Raw genomic sequence first — 18,140 nt, 5'->3', positions numbered from 1 at the left:
GCAGCAACAGCAACAGCAACAACAACACAACAGCAACAGCAACAGCAGAAGCAGGAACAGCAACAGCAGCAGGGACAGCAACAGCAACAGCAGCAACTGGTGCAGCTACAGCAGCAGCAACAGGAACAGCAGTAACAGCAACAGCATCAGCAACAGCAACAGCAGCATAACAGCAGGAACAGCAGCAGCAGCAGCAGCAACAGGAACAGGAACGACAGCAGCAACAGCAGCAACAGGATAAGCAACAGCAGCATTAACAGTTGCAACAGCAGCAGCTACAGGAACAGCAGCAGCAATAGCAACTGAAAAAGCAATAGCAGCAACAACCGCAACAATAGTAACAGCAACAACAACACAACAGCAACAGCAACAGCAGAAGCAGGAACAACAACAGCAGCGGGCACAGCAACAGCAACACCAGCAACAGGTGCAGCTACAGTAGCAGCAACAGCAACAGAAGCAACAGGTGCAGCTACAGCAGCAGCAACAGCAAGAGCAACAATAACAGTCAAATCTGCAGCAACAACACGAACAGCAACAACAGCAGCAACAGGAACAGCGGCAACAGCAGCAACAGCATCAGCAGCAACAGGAAGAGCAACAATAACAGCCAAAGCTGCAACAGCAGCAACTGGAACAACAGCAGCAACAGGAACAGCAATAACAGCTGCCACATAAGCAGCAGCAACAACAGTAACAATAGGAACAGCATCAGCAATAATAGGAAAAGCAACAATAACAGCATCATAGGAACAACATCTACAGCAGCAACAACAGCAGCAACAGCAGCAACAGGAACAGCAAGAGCATTAGGAGCAACAACTGCAGCAATTGTAGCAGTAGCAACAACAGCCGGAACAGCAACAGGAACAGCAACAGCAGCAGGAACAGCAACAGCAGAAGGAACCACAGCAACAGGAACAGCAGCAACAGCATTAGCAGCAATAGGAACAGCAGCAGCAACAGCAGCAACAGGAACAATAACAGCGTTAGGAGCAACAACCGCTGCAATAATAGCAGTAGCAACAACAGCAGGAACTTCAGCAGGAGCAGCAAAAACTGCAACAGGAACAGTAGCAACAGCAGCAGCAACAGCAACAGCATCAGCAGCAACAGCAACTGCAGCAACAACAGAAGCACAACAGCAAAAAGAACAGCAACAGCAGCAACAGGAAAAGGAGAAATAGGAACAGCAACAACAGCAGCAACAGCAGCAATAGGAACAGGAACAGAAGGAGCAACAGCAGCAACAGGATCAGCACATGCAAAAACAACAGCAGCAACAGCAGCAGCTACAGGAACAGCAGCAATGGGAACAGCAGCAATCGGAACAGCATCTACAGCAGCAATAACAGCAGCAACAGCAGCAGCAGGAAAAGCAACAGCATTAGGAGCAACAACCACGGCAATTGTAACAGTAGCAATAACAGCAGGAACAGCAACAGGAACAGCAACAGCAGCAGGAATAGCAACAGCAGCAGGAACAACAGCAACAGGAACAGCAGCAACAGCATTAGCAGCAATAGGAACAGCATCTACAGCAGCAACAACAGCAGCAACAGCAGCAACAGCAGCAGCAGGAACAGCAACAACATTAGGAGCAACAACCATGGCAATTGTAGCAGTAGCAATAACAGCAGGAACAGCAACAGGAACAGCAACAGCAGCAGGAACAGCAACAGCAGCAGGAACAACAGCAACAGGAACAGCAGCAACAGCATTAGCAGCAACAGGAACAGTAGCAACAACAGCAGCAACATGAGCAAAAAGAATCGTAACAGCAGCAGCAGCAACAGCAACAGCAGCATAACAGCAGCAGCAATTGCAACAACAGGAAAAGCAATAACAACAGCAACAGGAACAGCAACAAGAGCAACAGCAGCAGCAACAGCAACAGCATCAGCAGCAACAGCAAGAGCAACAATAACAGCCAAAGATGCAACACCAGCAAGAGGAACAAAAGCTGCAGCAGGAACAGCAATGACAGCAGCAACAGCAGCAACAGGAACAGCAACAGCATTAGGAGCAACAACCGCAGCAATTGTAGCAGGAGCAACAATAGCAGGAACAGCAACAGGAACAGCAACAGCAGCAGGAACAGCAACAGCAGCAGCAACAGCAACAGCATCAGCAGCAACAGCAAAAGCAGCAACAACAGAAGCAACAACAGCAAAAAGAACAGCAACAGCAGCAAAAGGAAAAGGAGCAACAGGTACAGGAACAACAGCAGCAACAGCAGCAATAGGAACAGCAACAGCAGAAGCAACAGCAGCAACAGGATCAGCACATGGGGAAACAACAGCAGCAACAGCAGCAGCTACAGCAACAGCAGCAATGGGAACAGCAGCAATAGGAACAGCATCTACAGCAGCAACAACAGCAGCAACAGCAGCAACAGCAGCAGCAGGAACAGCAACAGGATTAGGAGCAACAACTACGGCAATTGTAGCAGTAGCAATAACAGCAGGAACAGCAACAGGAACATCAACAGCAGCAGGAACAGCAACAGCAGCAGGAACAACAGCAACAGGAACAGCAGCAACAGCATTAGCAGCAATAGGAACAGTAGCAACAACAGCAGCAACATGAGCAAAAAGAATCGTAACAGCAGCAGCAGCAACAGCAACAGCAGCATAACAGCAGCAGCAATTGCAACAACAGGAAAAGCAATAACAACAGCAACAGGAACAGCAACAAGAGCAACAGCAGCAGCAACAGCAACAGCATCAGCAGCAACATCAAGAGCTACAATAACAGCCAAAGATGCAACACCAGCAAGAGGAACAAAAGCTGCAGCAGGAACAGCAACGACAGCAACGACAGCAGCAACAGCAGCAACAGGAACAGCAACAGCATTAGGAGCAACAACCGCAGCAATTGTAGCAGGAGCAACAATAGCAGGAACAGCAACAGGACCAGCAACAGCAGCAGGAACAGCAATAAGAGCAACAGCAGCAGCAACAGCAACAGCATCAGCAGCAACAGCAAGAGCAACAATAACCGCCAAAGAGCAAACACCAGCAAGAGGAACAAAAGCTGCAGCAGGAACAGCAACAACAGCAGCAAAAGCAGCAGCAGCAACAACAGCAATAATAGGAAAATTACATCAGCATCAATCGCAAAACAGCAAAAGCACCAACAGCAGGAGCAACAGCAGCAAGTGGAACCAGAGCAGCAGCATTAACAGCAGAAATAGCAACAGCGACAGCAGCAGCAAGAACATCAGCAACAGCAGCTGCAGCTGAAACAGCAGCAACAGGAACAGTAACAACAGCAGCAATAACATCAGCAATAATAACAATAGGAACAGCAAAAACAGCAGCATCAATTGTAGCAGCAGCAGCTGCAACAGCAGCAGCAACAGCAGAAACAAGAGCAACAGCAGCAGCGACAGCAACAGCAGCAACAGCAACAGCGACAGCATCAGCAGCAATAGGAAAAGCAACAGCAACAGCATCAATAGGAACAGCATCTACAGCAGCAACAGCAGCAGCAAGAGCAGAAACAGGAACAGCAACAGCATTAGGAGCAACAACCGCGGCAATTGTAGCAGTGGCAACAAGAGCCGTAACAGCAACAGGAACAGCAACAGAAGCAGGAACAGCAGTCGCAACTGGAATAGCAGCAACAGGAACAGCAACAACAACAGCAACAACCGCAGCAAAAACACAATAGCAACAGCAACAGCAGAAGCAGGTACTGCAACAACAGCAGGCACAGCAACAGCAAGAGCAGAAACAGGCGCAGCAACAGCAGCAGAAACAGGAACAGCAGCAACAGCAACAGCAACAACAACACAACAGCAACAGCAACAGCAGAAGCAGGAACAGCAACAGCAGCAGGGACAGCAACAGCAACAGCAGCAACTGGTGCAGCTACAGCAGCAGCAACAGGAACAGCAGTAACAGCAACAGCATCAGCAACAGCAACAGCAGCATAACAGCAGGAAAAGCAGCAGCAGCAGCAGCAACAGGAACAGGAACGACAGCAGCAACAGCAGCAACAGGATAAGCAACAGCAGCATTAACAGTTGCAACAGCAGCAGCTACAGGAACAGCAGCAGCAATAGCAACTGAAAAAGCAATAGCAGCAACAACCGCAACAATAGTAACAGCAACAACAACACAACAGCAACAGCAACAGCAGAAGCAGGAACAACAACAGCAGCGGGCACAGCAACAGCAACACCAGCAACAGGTGCAGCTACAGTAGCAGCAACAGCAACAGAAGCAACAGGTGCAGCTACAGCAGCAGCAACAGCAAGAGCAACAATAACAGTCAAATCTGCAGCAACAACACGAACAGCAACAACAGCAGCAACAGGAACAGCGGCAACAGCAGCAACAGCATCAGCAGCAACAGGAAGAGCAACAATAACAGCCAAAGCTGCAACAGCAGCAACTGGAACAACAGCAGCAACAGGAACAGCAATAACAGCTGCCACATAAGCAGCAGCAACAACAGTAACAATAGGAACAGCATCAGCAATAATAGGAAAAGCAACAATAACAGCATCATAGGAACAACATCTACAGCAGCAACAACAGCAGCAACAGCAGCAACAGGAACAGCAAGAGCATTAGGAGCAACAACTGCAGCAATTGTAGCAGTAGCAACAACAGCCGGAACAGCAACAGGAACAGCAACAGCAGCAGGAACAGCAACAGCAGAAGGAACCACAGCAACAGGAACAGCAGCAACAGCATTAGCAGCAATAGGAACAGCAGCAGCAACAGCAGCAACAGGAACAATAACAGCGTTAGGAGCAACAACCGCTGCAATAATAGCAGTAGCAACAACAGCAGGAACTTCAGCAGGAGCAGCAAAAACTGCAACAGGAACAGTAGCAACAGCAGCAGCAACAGCAACAGCATCAGCAGCAACAGCAACTGCAGCAACAACAGAAGCACAACAGCAAAAAGAACAGCAACAGCAGCAACAGGAAAAGGAGAAATAGGAACAGCAACAACAGCAGCAACAGCAGCAATAGGAACAGGAACAGAAGGAGCAACAGCAGCAACAGGATCAGCACATGCAAAAACAACAGCAGCAACAGCAGCAGCTACAGGAACAGCAGCAATGGGAACAGCAGCAATCGGAACAGCATCTACAGCAGCAATAACAGCAGCAACAGCAGCAGCAGGAAAAGCAACAGCATTAGGAGCAACAACCACGGCAATTGTAACAGTAGCAATAACAGCAGGAACAGCAACAGGAACAGCAACAGCAGCAGGAATAGCAACAGCAGCAGGAACAACAGCAACAGGAACAGCAGCAACAGCATTAGCAGCAATAGGAACAGCATCTACAGCAGCAACAACAGCAGCAACAGCAGCAACAGCAGCAGCAGGAACAGCAACAACATTAGGAGCAACAACCATGGCAATTGTAGCAGTAGCAATAACAGCAGGAACAGCAACAGGAACAGCAACAGCAGCAGGAACAGCAACAGCAGCAGGAACAACAGCAACAGGAACAGCAGCAACAGCATTAGCAGCAACAGGAACAGTAGCAACAACAGCAGCAACATGAGCAAAAAGAATCGTAACAGCAGCAGCAGCAACAGCAACAGCAGCATAACAGCAGCAGCAATTGCAACAACAGGAAAAGCAATAACAACAGCAACAGGAACAGCAACAAGAGCAACAGCAGCAGCAACAGCAACAGCATCAGCAGCAACAGCAAGAGCAACAATAACAGCCAAAGATGCAACACCAGCAAGAGGAACAAAAGCTGCAGCAGGAACAGCAATGACAGCAGCAACAGCAGCAACAGGAACAGCAACAGCATTAGGAGCAACAACCGCAGCAATTGTAGCAGGAGCAACAATAGCAGGAACAGCAACAGGAACAGCAACAGCAGCAGGAACAGCAACAGCAGCAGCAACAGCAACAGCATCAGCAGCAACAGCAAAAGCAGCAACAACAGAAGCAACAACAGCAAAAAGAACAGCAACAGCAGCAAAAGGAAAAGGAGCAACAGGTACAGGAACAACAGCAGCAACAGCAGCAATAGGAACAGCAACAGCAGAAGCAACAGCAGCAACAGGATCAGCACATGGGGAAACAACAGCAGCAACAGCAGCAGCTACAGCAACAGCAGCAATGGGAACAGCAGCAATAGGAACAGCATCTACAGCAGCAACAACAGCAGCAACAGCAGCAACAGCAGCAGCAGGAACAGCAACAGGATTAGGAGCAACAACTACGGCAATTGTAGCAGTAGCAATAACAGCAGGAACAGCAACAGGAACATCAACAGCAGCAGGAACAGCAACAGCAGCAGGAACAACAGCAACAGGAACAGCAGCAACAGCATTAGCAGCAATAGGAACAGTAGCAACAACAGCAGCAACATGAGCAAAAAGAATCGTAACAGCAGCAGCAGCAACAGCAACAGCAGCATAACAGCAGCAGCAATTGCAACAACAGGAAAAGCAATAACAACAGCAACAGGAACAGCAACAAGAGCAACAGCAGCAGCAACAGCAACAGCATCAGCAGCAACATCAAGAGCTACAATAACAGCCAAAGATGCAACACCAGCAAGAGGAACAAAAGCTGCAGCAGGAACAGCAACGACAGCAACGACAGCAGCAACAGCAGCAACAGGAACAGCAACAGCATTAGGAGCAACAACCGCAGCAATTGTAGCAGGAGCAACAATAGCAGGAACAGCAACAGGACCAGCAACAGCAGCAGGAACAGCAATAAGAGCAACAGCAGCAGCAACAGCAACAGCATCAGCAGCAACAGCAAGAGCAACAATAACCGCCAAAGAGCAAACACCAGCAAGAGGAACAAAAGCTGCAGCAGGAACAGCAACAACAGCAGCAAAAGCAGCAGCAGCAACAACAGCAATAATAGGAAAATTACATCAGCATCAATCGCAAAACAGCAAAAGCACCAACAGCAGGAGCAACAGCAGCAAGTGGAACCAGAGCAGCAGCATTAACAGCAGAAATAGCAACAGCGACAGCAGCAGCAAGAACATCAGCAACAGCAGCTGCAGCTGAAACAGCAGCAACAGGAACAGTAACAACAGCAGCAATAACATCAGCAATAATAACAATAGGAACAGCAAAAACAGCAGCATCAATTGTAGCAGCAGCAGCTGCAACATTCGCAGCAACAGCAGAAACAAGAGCAACAGCAGCAGCGACAGCAACAGCAGCAACAGCAACAGCGACAGCATCAGCAGCAATAGGAAAAGCAACAGCAACAGCATCAATAGGAACAGCATCTACAGCAGCAACAGCAGCAGCAAGAGCAGAAACAGGAACAGCAACAGCATTAGGAGCAACAACCGCGGCAATTGTAGCAGTGGCAACAAGAGCCGTAACAGCAACAGGAACAGCAACAGAAGCAGGAACAGCAGTCGCAACTGGAATAGCAGCAACAGGAACAGCAACAACAACAGCAACAACCGCAGCAAAAACACAATAGCAACAGCAACAGCAGAAGCAGGTACTGCAACAACAGCAGGCACAGCAACAGCAAGAGCAGAAACAGGCGCAGCAACAGCAGCAGAAACAGGAACAGCAGCAACAGCAACAGCAACAACAACACAACAGCAACAGCAACAGCAGAAGCAGGAACAGCAACAGCAGCAGGGACAGCAACAGCAACAGCAGCAACTGGTGCAGCTACAGCAGCAGCAACAGGAACAGCAGTAACAGCAACAGCATCAGCAACAGCAACAGCAGCATAACAGCAGGAAAAGCAGCAGCAGCAGCAGCAACAGGAACAGGAACGACAGCAGCAACAGCAGCAACAGGATAAGCAACAGCAGCATTAACAGTTGCAACAGCAGCAGCTACAGGAACAGCAGCAGCAATAGCAACTGAAAAAGCAATAGCAGCAACAACCGCAACAATAGTAACAGCAACAACAACACAACAGCAACAGCAACAGCAGAAGCAGGAACAACAACAGCAGCGGGCACAGCAACAGCAACACCAGCAACAGGTGCAGCTACAGTAGCAGCAACAGCAACAGAAGCAACAGGTGCAGCTACAGCAGCAGCAACAGCAAGAGCAACAATAACAGTCAAATCTGCAGCAACAACACGAACAGCAACAACAGCAGCAACAGGAACAGCGGCAACAGCAGCAACAGCATCAGCAGCAACAGGAAGAGCAACAATAACAGCCAAAGCTGCAACAGCAGCAACTGGAACAACAGCAGCAACAGGAACAGCAATAACAGCTGCCACATAAGCAGCAGCAACAACAGTAACAATAGGAACAGCATCAGCAATAATAGGAAAAGCAACAATAACAGCATCATAGGAACAACATCTACAGCAGCAACAACAGCAGCAACAGCAGCAACAGGAACAGCAAGAGCATTAGGAGCAACAACTGCAGCAATTGTAGCAGTAGCAACAACAGCCGGAACAGCAACAGGAACAGCAACAGCAGCAGGAACAGCAACAGCAGAAGGAACCACAGCAACAGGAACAGCAGCAACAGCATTAGCAGCAATAGGAACAGCAGCAGCAACAGCAGCAACAGGAACAATAACAGCGTTAGGAGCAACAACCGCTGCAATAATAGCAGTAGCAACAACAGCAGGAACTTCAGCAGGAGCAGCAAAAACTGCAACAGGAACAGTAGCAACATCAGCAGCAACAGCAACAGCATCAGCAGCAACAGCAACTGCAGCAACAACAGAAGCACAACAGCAAAAAGAACAGCAACAGCAGCAACAGGAAAAGGAGAAATAGGAACAGCAACAACAGCAGCAACAGCAGCAATAGGAACAGGAACAGAAGGAGCAACAGCAGCAACAGGATCAGCACATGCAAAAACAACAGCAGCAACAGCAGCAGCTACAGGAACAGCACCAATGGCAACAGCAGCAATCGGAACAGCATCTACAGCAGCAATAACAGCAGCAACAGCAGCAGCAGGAAAAGCAACAGCATTAGGAGCAACAACCACGGCAATTGTAACAGTAGCAATAACAGCAGGAACAGCAACAGGAACAGCAACAGCAGCAGGAATAGCAACAGCAGCAGGAACAACAGCAACAGGAACAGCAGCAACAGCATTAGCAGCAATAGGAACAGCATCTACAGCAGCAACAACAGCAGCAACAGCAGCAACAGCAGCAGCAGGAACAGCAACAACATTAGGAGCAACAACCATGGCAATTGTAGCAGTAGCAATAACAGCAGGAACAGCAACAGGAACAGCAACAGCAGCAGGAACAGCAACAGCAGCAGGAACAACAGCAACAGGAACAGCAGCAACAGCATTAGCAGCAACAGGAACAGTAGCAACAACAGCAGCAACATGAGCAAAAAGAATCGTAACAGCAGCAGCAGCAACAGCAACAGCAGCATAACAGCAGCAGCAATTGCAACAACAGGAAAAGCAATAACAACAGCAACAGGAACAGCAACAAGAGCAACAGCAGCAGCAACAGCAACAGCATCAGCAGCAACAGCAAGAGCAACAATAACAGCCAAAGATGCAACACCAGCAAGAGGAACAAAAGCTGCAGCAGGAACAGCAATGACAGCAGCAACAGCAGCAACAGGAACAGCAACAGCATTAGGAGCAACAACCGCAGCAATTGTAGCAGGAGCAACAATAGCAGGAACAGCAACAGGAACAGCAACAGCAGCAGGAATAGCAACAGCAGCAGGAACAACAGCAACAGGAACAGCAGCAACAGCATTAGCAGCAATAGGAACAGCATCTACAGCAGCAACAACAGCAGCAACAGCAGCAACAGCAGCAGCAGGAACAGCAACAACATTAGGAGCAACAACCATGGCAATTGTAGCAGTAGCAATAACAGCAGGAACAGCAACAGGAACAGCAACAGCAGCAGGAACAGCAGCAGCAACAGGAACAGCAACAGCATTAGGAGCAACAACCGCAGCAATTGTAGCAGGAGCAACAATAGCAGGAACAGCAACAGGAACAGCAACAGCAGCAGGAACAGCAACAGCAGCAGCAACAGCAACAGCATCAGCAGCAACAGCAAAAGCAGCAACAACAGAAGCAACAACAGCAAAAAGAACAGCAACAGCAGCAAAAGGAAAAGGAGCAACAGGTACAGGAACAACAGCAGCAACAGCAGCAATAGGAACAGCAACAGCAGAAGCAACAGCAGCAACAGGATCAGCACATGGTAAAACAACAGCAGCAACAGCAGCAGCTACAGCAACAGCAGCAATGGGAACAGCAGCAATAGGAACAGCATCTACAGCAGCAACAACAGCAGCAACAGCAGCAACAGCAGCAGCAGGAACAGCAACAGGATTAGGAGCAACAACTACGGCAATTGTAGCAGTAGCAATAACAGCAGGAACAGCAACAGGAACATCAACAGCAGCAGGAACAGCAACAGCAGCAGGAACAACAGCAACAGGAACAGCAGCAACAGCATTAGCAGCAATAGGAACAGTAGCAACAACAGCAGCAACATGAGCAAAAAGAATCGTAACAGCAGCAGCAGCAACAGCAACAGCAGCATAACAGCAGCAGCAATTGCAACAACAGGAAAAGCAATAACAACAGCAACAGGAACAGCAACAAGAGCAACAGCAGCAGCAACAGCAACAGCATCAGCAGCAACATCAAGAGCTACAATAACAGCCAAAGATGCAACACCAGCAAGAGGAACAAAAGCTGCAGCAGGAACAGCAACGACAGCAACGACAGCAGCAACAGCAGCAACAGGAACAGCAACAGCATTAGGAGCAACAACCGCAGCAATTGTAGCAGGAGCAACAATAGCAGGAACAGCAACAGGACCAGCAACAGCAGCAGGAACAGCAATAAGAGCAACAGCAGCAGCAACAGCAACAGCATCAGCAGCAACAGCAAGAGCAACAATAACCGCCAAAGAGCAAACACCAGCAAGAGGAACAAAAGCTGCAGCAGGAACAGCAACAACAGCAGCAAAAGCAGCAGCAGCAACAACAGCAATAATAGGAAAATTACATCAGCATCAATCGCAAAACAGCAAAAGCACCAACAGCAGGAGCAACAGCAGCAAGTGGAACCAGAGCAGCAGCATTAACAGCAGAAATAGCAACAGCGACAGCAGCAGCAAGAACATCAGCAACAGCAGCTGCAGCTGAAACAGCAGCAACAGGAACAGTAACAACAGCAGCAATAACATCAGCAATAATAACAATAGGAACAGCAAAAACAGCAGCATCAATTGTAGCAGCAGCAGCTGCAACAGCAGCAGCAACAGCAGAAACAAGAGCAACAGCAGCAGCGACAGCAACAGCAGCAACAGCAACAGCGACAGCATCAGCAGCAATAGGAAAAGCAACAGCAACAGCATCAATAGGAACAGCATCTACAGCAGCAACAGCAGCAGCAAGAGCAGAAACAGGAACAGCAACAGCATTAGGAGCAACAACCGCGGCAATTGTAGCAGTGGCAACAAGAGCCGTAACAGCAACAGGAACAGCAACAGAAGCAGGAACAGCAGTCGCAACTGGAATAGCAGCAACAGGAACAGCAACAACAACAGCAACAACCGCAGCAAAAACACAATAGCAACAGCAACAGCAGAAGCAGGTACTGCAACAACAGCAGGCACAGCAACAGCAAGAGCAGAAACAGGCGCAGCAACAGCAGCAGAAACAGGAACAGCAGCAACAGCAACAGCAACAACAACACAACAGCAACAGCAACAGCAGAAGCAGGAACAGCAACAGCAGCAGGGACAGCAACAGCAACAGCAGCAACTGGTGCAGCTACAGCAGCAGCAACAGGAACAGCAGTAACAGCAACAGCATCAGCAACAGCAACAGCAGCATAACAGCAGGAAAAGCAGCAGCAGCAACAGGAACAGGAACGACAGCAGCAACAGCAGCAACAGGATAAGCAACAGCAGCATTAACAGTTGCAACAGCAGCAGCTACAGGAACAGCAGCAGCAATAGCAACTGAAAAAGCAATAGCAGCAACAACCGCAACAATAGTAACAGCAACAACAACACAACAGCAACAGCAACAGCAGAAGCAGGAACAACAACAGCAGCGGGCACAGCAACAGCAACACCAGCAACAGGTGCAGCTACAGTAGCAGCAACAGCAACAGAAGCAACAGGTGCAGCTACAGCAGCAGCAACAGCAAGAGCAACAATAACAGTCAAATCTGCAGCAACAACACGAACAGCAACAACAGCAGCAACAGGAACAGCGGCAACAGCAGCAACAGCATCAGCAGCAACAGGAAGAGCAACAATAACAGCCAAAGCTGCAACAGCAGCAACTGGAACAACAGCAGCAACAGGAACAGCAATAACAGCTGCCACATAAGCAGCAGCAACAACAGTAACAATAGGAACAGCATCAGCAATAATAGGAAAAGCAACAATAACAGCATCATAGGAACAACATCTACAGCAGCAACAACAGCAGCAACAGCAGCAACAGGAACAGCAAGAGCATTAGGAGCAACAACTGCAGCAATTGTAGCAGTAGCAACAACAGCCGGAACAGCAACAGGAACAGCAACAGCAGCAGGAACAGCAACAGCAGAAGGAACCACAGCAACAGGAACAGCAGCAACAGCATTAGCAGCAATAGGAACAGCAGCAGCAACAGCAGCAACAGGAACAATAACAGCGTTAGGAGCAACAACCGCTGCAATAATAGCAGTAGCAACAACAGCAGGAACTTCAGCAGGAGCAGCAAAAACTGCAACAGGAACAGTAGCAACAGCAGCAGCAACAGCAACAGCATCAGCAGCAACAGCAACTGCAGCAACAACAGAAGCACAACAGCAAAAAGAACAGCAACAGCAGCAACAGGAAAAGGAGAAATAGGAACAGCAACAACAGCAGCAACAGCAGCAATAGGAACAGGAACAGAAGGAGCAACAGCAGCAACAGGATCAGCACATGCAAAAACAACAGCAGCAACAGCAGCAGCTACAGGAACAGCAGCAATGGGAACAGCAGCAATCGGAACAGCATCTACAGCAGCAATAACAGCAGCAACAGCAGCAGCAGGAAAAGCAACAGCATTAGGAGCAACAACCACGGCAATTGTAACAGTAGCAATAACAGCAGGAACAGCAACAGGAACAGCAACAGCAGCAGGAACAGCAACAGCAGCAGGAACAACAGCAAATAGGAACAGCAGCAACAGCATTAGCAGCAATAGGAATAGTAGCAGCAACAGCAGCAACATGAGCAAAAAGAATCGTAACAGCAGCAGCAGCAACAGCAACAGCAGCATAACAGCAGCAGCAGCAATTGCAACAACAGGAACAGCAATAACAACAGCAACAGGAACAGCAAGAAGAGCAGCAGCAGCAGCAACAGCAACATCATCAGCAGCAACAGCAAGAGCAAAAATAACAGCCAAAGATGCAACACAAGCAAGAGGAACAAAAGCTGCAGCAGGAACAGCAACGACAGCAACGACAGCAGCAACAGCAGCAACAGGAACAGCAACAGCATTAGGAGCAACAACCGCAGCAATTGTAGCAGGATCAACAATAGCAGGAACAGCAACAGGAACAGCAACAGCAGCAGGAATAGCAACAGCAGCAGGAACAACAGCAACAGGAACAGCAGCAACAGCATTAGCAGCAATAGGAACAGCATCTACAGCAGCAACAACAGCAGCAACAGCAGCAACAGCAGCAGCAGGAACAGCAACAACATTAGGAGCAACAACCATGGCAATTGTAGCAGTAGCAATAACAGCAGGAACAGCAACAGGAACAGCAACAGCAGCAGGAACAGCAACAGCAGCAGGAACAAGAGCAACAGGAACAGCAGCAACAGCATTAGCAGCATTAGGAATAGTAGCAACAACAGCAGCAACATGAGCAAAAAGAATCGTAACAGCAGCAGCAGCAACAGCAACAGCAGCATAACAGCAGCAGCAATTGCAACAACAGGAAAAGCAATAACAACAGCAACAGGAACAGCAACAAGAGCAACAGCAGCAGCAACAGCAACAGCATCAGCAGCAACAGCAAGAGCTACAATAACAGCCAAAGATGCAACACCAGCAAGAGGAACAAAAGCTGCAGCAGGAACAGCAACGACAGCAGCAACAGCAGCAACAGGAACAGCAACAGCATTAGGAGCAACAACCGCTGCAATTGTAGCAGGAGCAACAATTGCAGGAACAGCAACAGGAACAGCAACAGCAGCAGGAACAGCAATAAGAGCAACAGCAGCAGCAACAGCAACAGCATCAGCAGCAACAGCAAGAGCAACAATAACCGCCAAAGAACAAACACCAGCAAGAGGAACAAACGCTGCAGCAGGAACAGCAACAACAGCAGCAAAAGCAGCAGCAGCAACAACAGCAATAATAGGAAAATTACATCAGCATCAATCGCAAAACAGCAAAAGCACCAACAGCAGGAGCAACAGCAGCAAGTGGAACCAGAGCAGCAGCATTAACAGCAGAAATAGCAACAGCGACAGCAGCAGCAAGAACATCAGCAACAGCAGCTGCACCTGGAACAGCAGCAACAGGAACAGTAACAACAGCAGCAATAACATCAGCAATAATAACAATAGGAACAGCAAAAACAGCAACATCAATTGTAGCAGCAGCAGCTGCAACAGCAGCAGCAACAGCAGCAACAAGAGCAACAGCAGCAGCGACAGCAACAGCAGCAACAGCAACAGCGACAGCATCAGCAGCAATAGGAAAAGCAACAGCAACAGCATCAATAGGAACAGCATCTACAGCAGCAACAGCAGCAGCAACAGCAGAAACAGGAACAGCAACAGCATTAGGAGCAACAACCGCGGCAATTGTAGCAGTAGCAACAAGAGCCGTAACAGCAACAGGAACAGCAACAGCAGCAGGAACAGCAGTCGCAACAGGAATAGCAGCAACAGGAACAGCAACAACAACAGCAACAACCGCAGCAAAAACACAATAGCAACAGCAACAGCAGAAGCAGGAACTGCAACAACAGCAGGCACAGCAACAGCAAAAGCAGAAACAAGCGCAGCAACAGCAGCAGCAACAGGCACAGCAGCAACAGCAACAGCAACAACAACACAACAGCAACAGCAACAGCAGAAGCAGGAACAGCAACAGCAGCAGGGACAGCAACAGCAACAGCAGCATAACAGCAGCAGCAGCAACTGTAACAACAGGAACAGAAATAGCAACAGCAACAGCAACAGGAACAGCAACAAAAGCAACAGCAGCAGCAACAGCAACAGCATCAGCAGCAACAGCAACTGCAACAATAACATTCAAAGCTGCAGCAACAACACGAAGAGCAACAACAGCAGCAACAGGAACAAGAGCAACAGCAAATACAGCATCAGCAGCAACAGCAGCAGCAACAGCAGCAACAGGAACAGCAACAGGATTAGGAGCAACAACCACAGCAATTGAAGCAGTAGCAGCAACAGCAGGAACAGCAAGAGCAGCAGGAAGAGCAACAGCAGCAGCAACAAGAGCAACAGGAACAGCAACAATAGCAACTGCAACAACAGCAACAGCAGCAGCAAAAGAAGCAACAGGAGTAGCAAATGCAGCAATAGCAGCAGCAACAGTATGAAAAGCAACAGCAACAGCAGTCGCAACAGGAATAGCAGCAACAGGAACAGCAACAACAACAGCAACAGCAGCAGCAAAAGCACAACAGCAACAGCAACAGCAGAAGCAGGAACTGCAACAACAGCAGGCACAGCAACAGCAAAAGCAGAAACAGAAACAGGCGCAGCAACAGCAGCAGCAACAGGAACAGCAGCAACAGCAACAGCAACAACAACACAACAGCAACAGCAAAAGCAGAAGCAGGAACAGCAACAGCAGCAGGGACAGCAACAGCAACAGCAGCAACTGGTGCAGCTACAGCAGCAGCAACAGGAACAGCAGTAACAGCAACAGCATCAGCAACAGCAACAGCAGCATAACAGCAGGAACAGCAGCAGCAGCAGCAACAGGAACAGGAACAACAGCAGCAACAGCAGCAACAGGATAAGCAACAGCAGCATTGACAGTTGCAACAGCAGCAGCTACAGGAACAGCAGCAGCAATAGCAACTGAAAAAGCAATAGCAGCAACAACCGCAACAATAGTAACAGCAACAACAACACAACAGCAACAGCAACAGCAGAAGCAGGAACAACAACAGCAGCGGGCACAGCAACAGCAACACCAGCAACAGGTGCAGCTACAGCAGCAGCAACAGCAACAGAAGCAACAGGTGCAGCTACAGCAGCAGCAACAGCAAGAGCAACAATAACAGTCAAATCTGCAGCAACAACACCAACAGCAACAACAGCAGCAACAGGAACAGCAGCAACAGCAGCAACAGCATCAGCAGCAACAGGAAGAGCAACAATAACAGCCAAAGCTGCAACAGCAGCAACTGGAACAACAGCAGCAACAGGAACAGCAATAACAGCAGCCACAAAAGCAGCAGCAACAACAGTAACAATAGGAACAGCAACAGCAGCATCAACAGCTGAAACAGCAACAGCAGAAACAGCAAAAGCAAGAAAAGCTGCAGCAGCAACAGCAGCAGCAACAGCAACAGCAACAGCAGCTGCAGCCGGAACAGCAGCAACAGCATCAACAATAACAGCAACTTGAATACCAAAAATAGCAGCAGCGATTGTAGCAGCAGCAGCAGCAACAGCAGCAGCACCAGCAGCAACAGCAAGAGCAACAATAACAGCCAAAGATGCAACACCAGCAAGAGGAACAAAAGTTGCAGCAGGAACAGCAACAACAGCAACGACAGCAGCAACAGCAGCAACAGGAACAGCAACATCATTAGGAGCAACAACCGCAGCAATTGTAGCAGGAGCAACAATAGCAGGAACAGCAACAGGAACAGCAACAGCAGCAGGAATAGCAACAGCAGCAGGAATAACAGCAACAGGAACAGCAGCAACAGCATTAGCAGCAATCGGAACAGTAGCAACAACAGCAGCAACATGAGCTAAAAGAATTGTAACAGCAACAGCAGCAACAGCAACAGCAGCATAACAGCAGCAGCAGCAATTGTGACAACAGGAACAGCAATAACAACAGCAACAGGAACAGCAACAAGAGCAACAGCAGCAGCAACAGCATCAGCAGCAACAGCAAGAGCAACAATAACAGCCAAAGCTGCAAAACCAGGAAGTGGAACAAAAGATGCAGCAGGAATAGCAACAACAGCAGCAACAGCAGCAGCAGCAACAACAGCAACAATAGGAACATTACTGCAGCATCAATTGCAGAAACAGCAAAAGCACCAACAGCAGGAGCAAAAGAAGCAAGGTGAACCACAGCAGCAGCATTAACAGCAGAAATAGCAGCAGCGACATCAGCAGCAAGAACAACAGCAACAGCAGCTGCACCTGGAACAGCAGCAACAGGAACAGTAACAACAGCAGCAATAACATCAGCAATAATAACAATAGGAACAGCAAAAATGGCAGCATCAATTGTAGCAGCAGCAGCTGCAACAGCAGCAGCAACAGCAGCAACAAGAGCAACCGCAGTGTCGACAGCAACAGCAGCAACAGCAACAGTGACAGCATAAGCAACAATGGGAAAAGCAACAATAACAGCAGCAGTAGGAAAATCTACAGCAGCAACAACAGCAGCAACAGCAGCAACAGGTACAGCAACAGCATTAGGAGCAACAACCGCAGCAATTGTAGCAGTAGCAACAACAGCCGGAACAGCAACAAGAACAGCAACAGCAACAGCAACAGGAACAGCAACAAGAGCAACAGCAGCAGCAACAGCAACAGCATCAGCAGCAACAGCAACAGCAAAAATAACAGCCAAAGCTGCAACACCAGCAAGAGGAATAAAAGCTGCAGCTGGAACAGCAACAACAGCAGCAACAGCAGCAGCAGCAACAACAGCAACAATAGGAACATTACAGCAGCATCAATCGCAGAAAAATCAACAGCAGCAACAGCAGGAGAAACCGCAGCAAGTGGAACCACAGCAGCAGCATTAACAGCAGAAATAGCAACAGCGACATCAGCAACAAGAACAACAGCAACAGCAGCTGCAGCTGGAACTGCAGGAACAGGCACAGTAACAACAGCAGCAATAACATCAGCAATAATAACAATAGGAACAGCAAAAATAGCAGCATCAATTGTAGCAGCAGCAGCTGCAACAGCAGAAGAAACAGCAGCAACAAGAGCAATGCAGTG

The sequence above is a fragment of the Carcharodon carcharias genome, chromosome 15, assembly GCF_017639515.1.
Source record: "Carcharodon carcharias isolate sCarCar2 chromosome 15, sCarCar2.pri, whole genome shotgun sequence".
Taxonomy (NCBI): domain Eukaryota; kingdom Metazoa; phylum Chordata; class Chondrichthyes; order Lamniformes; family Lamnidae; genus Carcharodon; species Carcharodon carcharias.
This window is presented reverse-complemented; position numbering follows the sequence as displayed.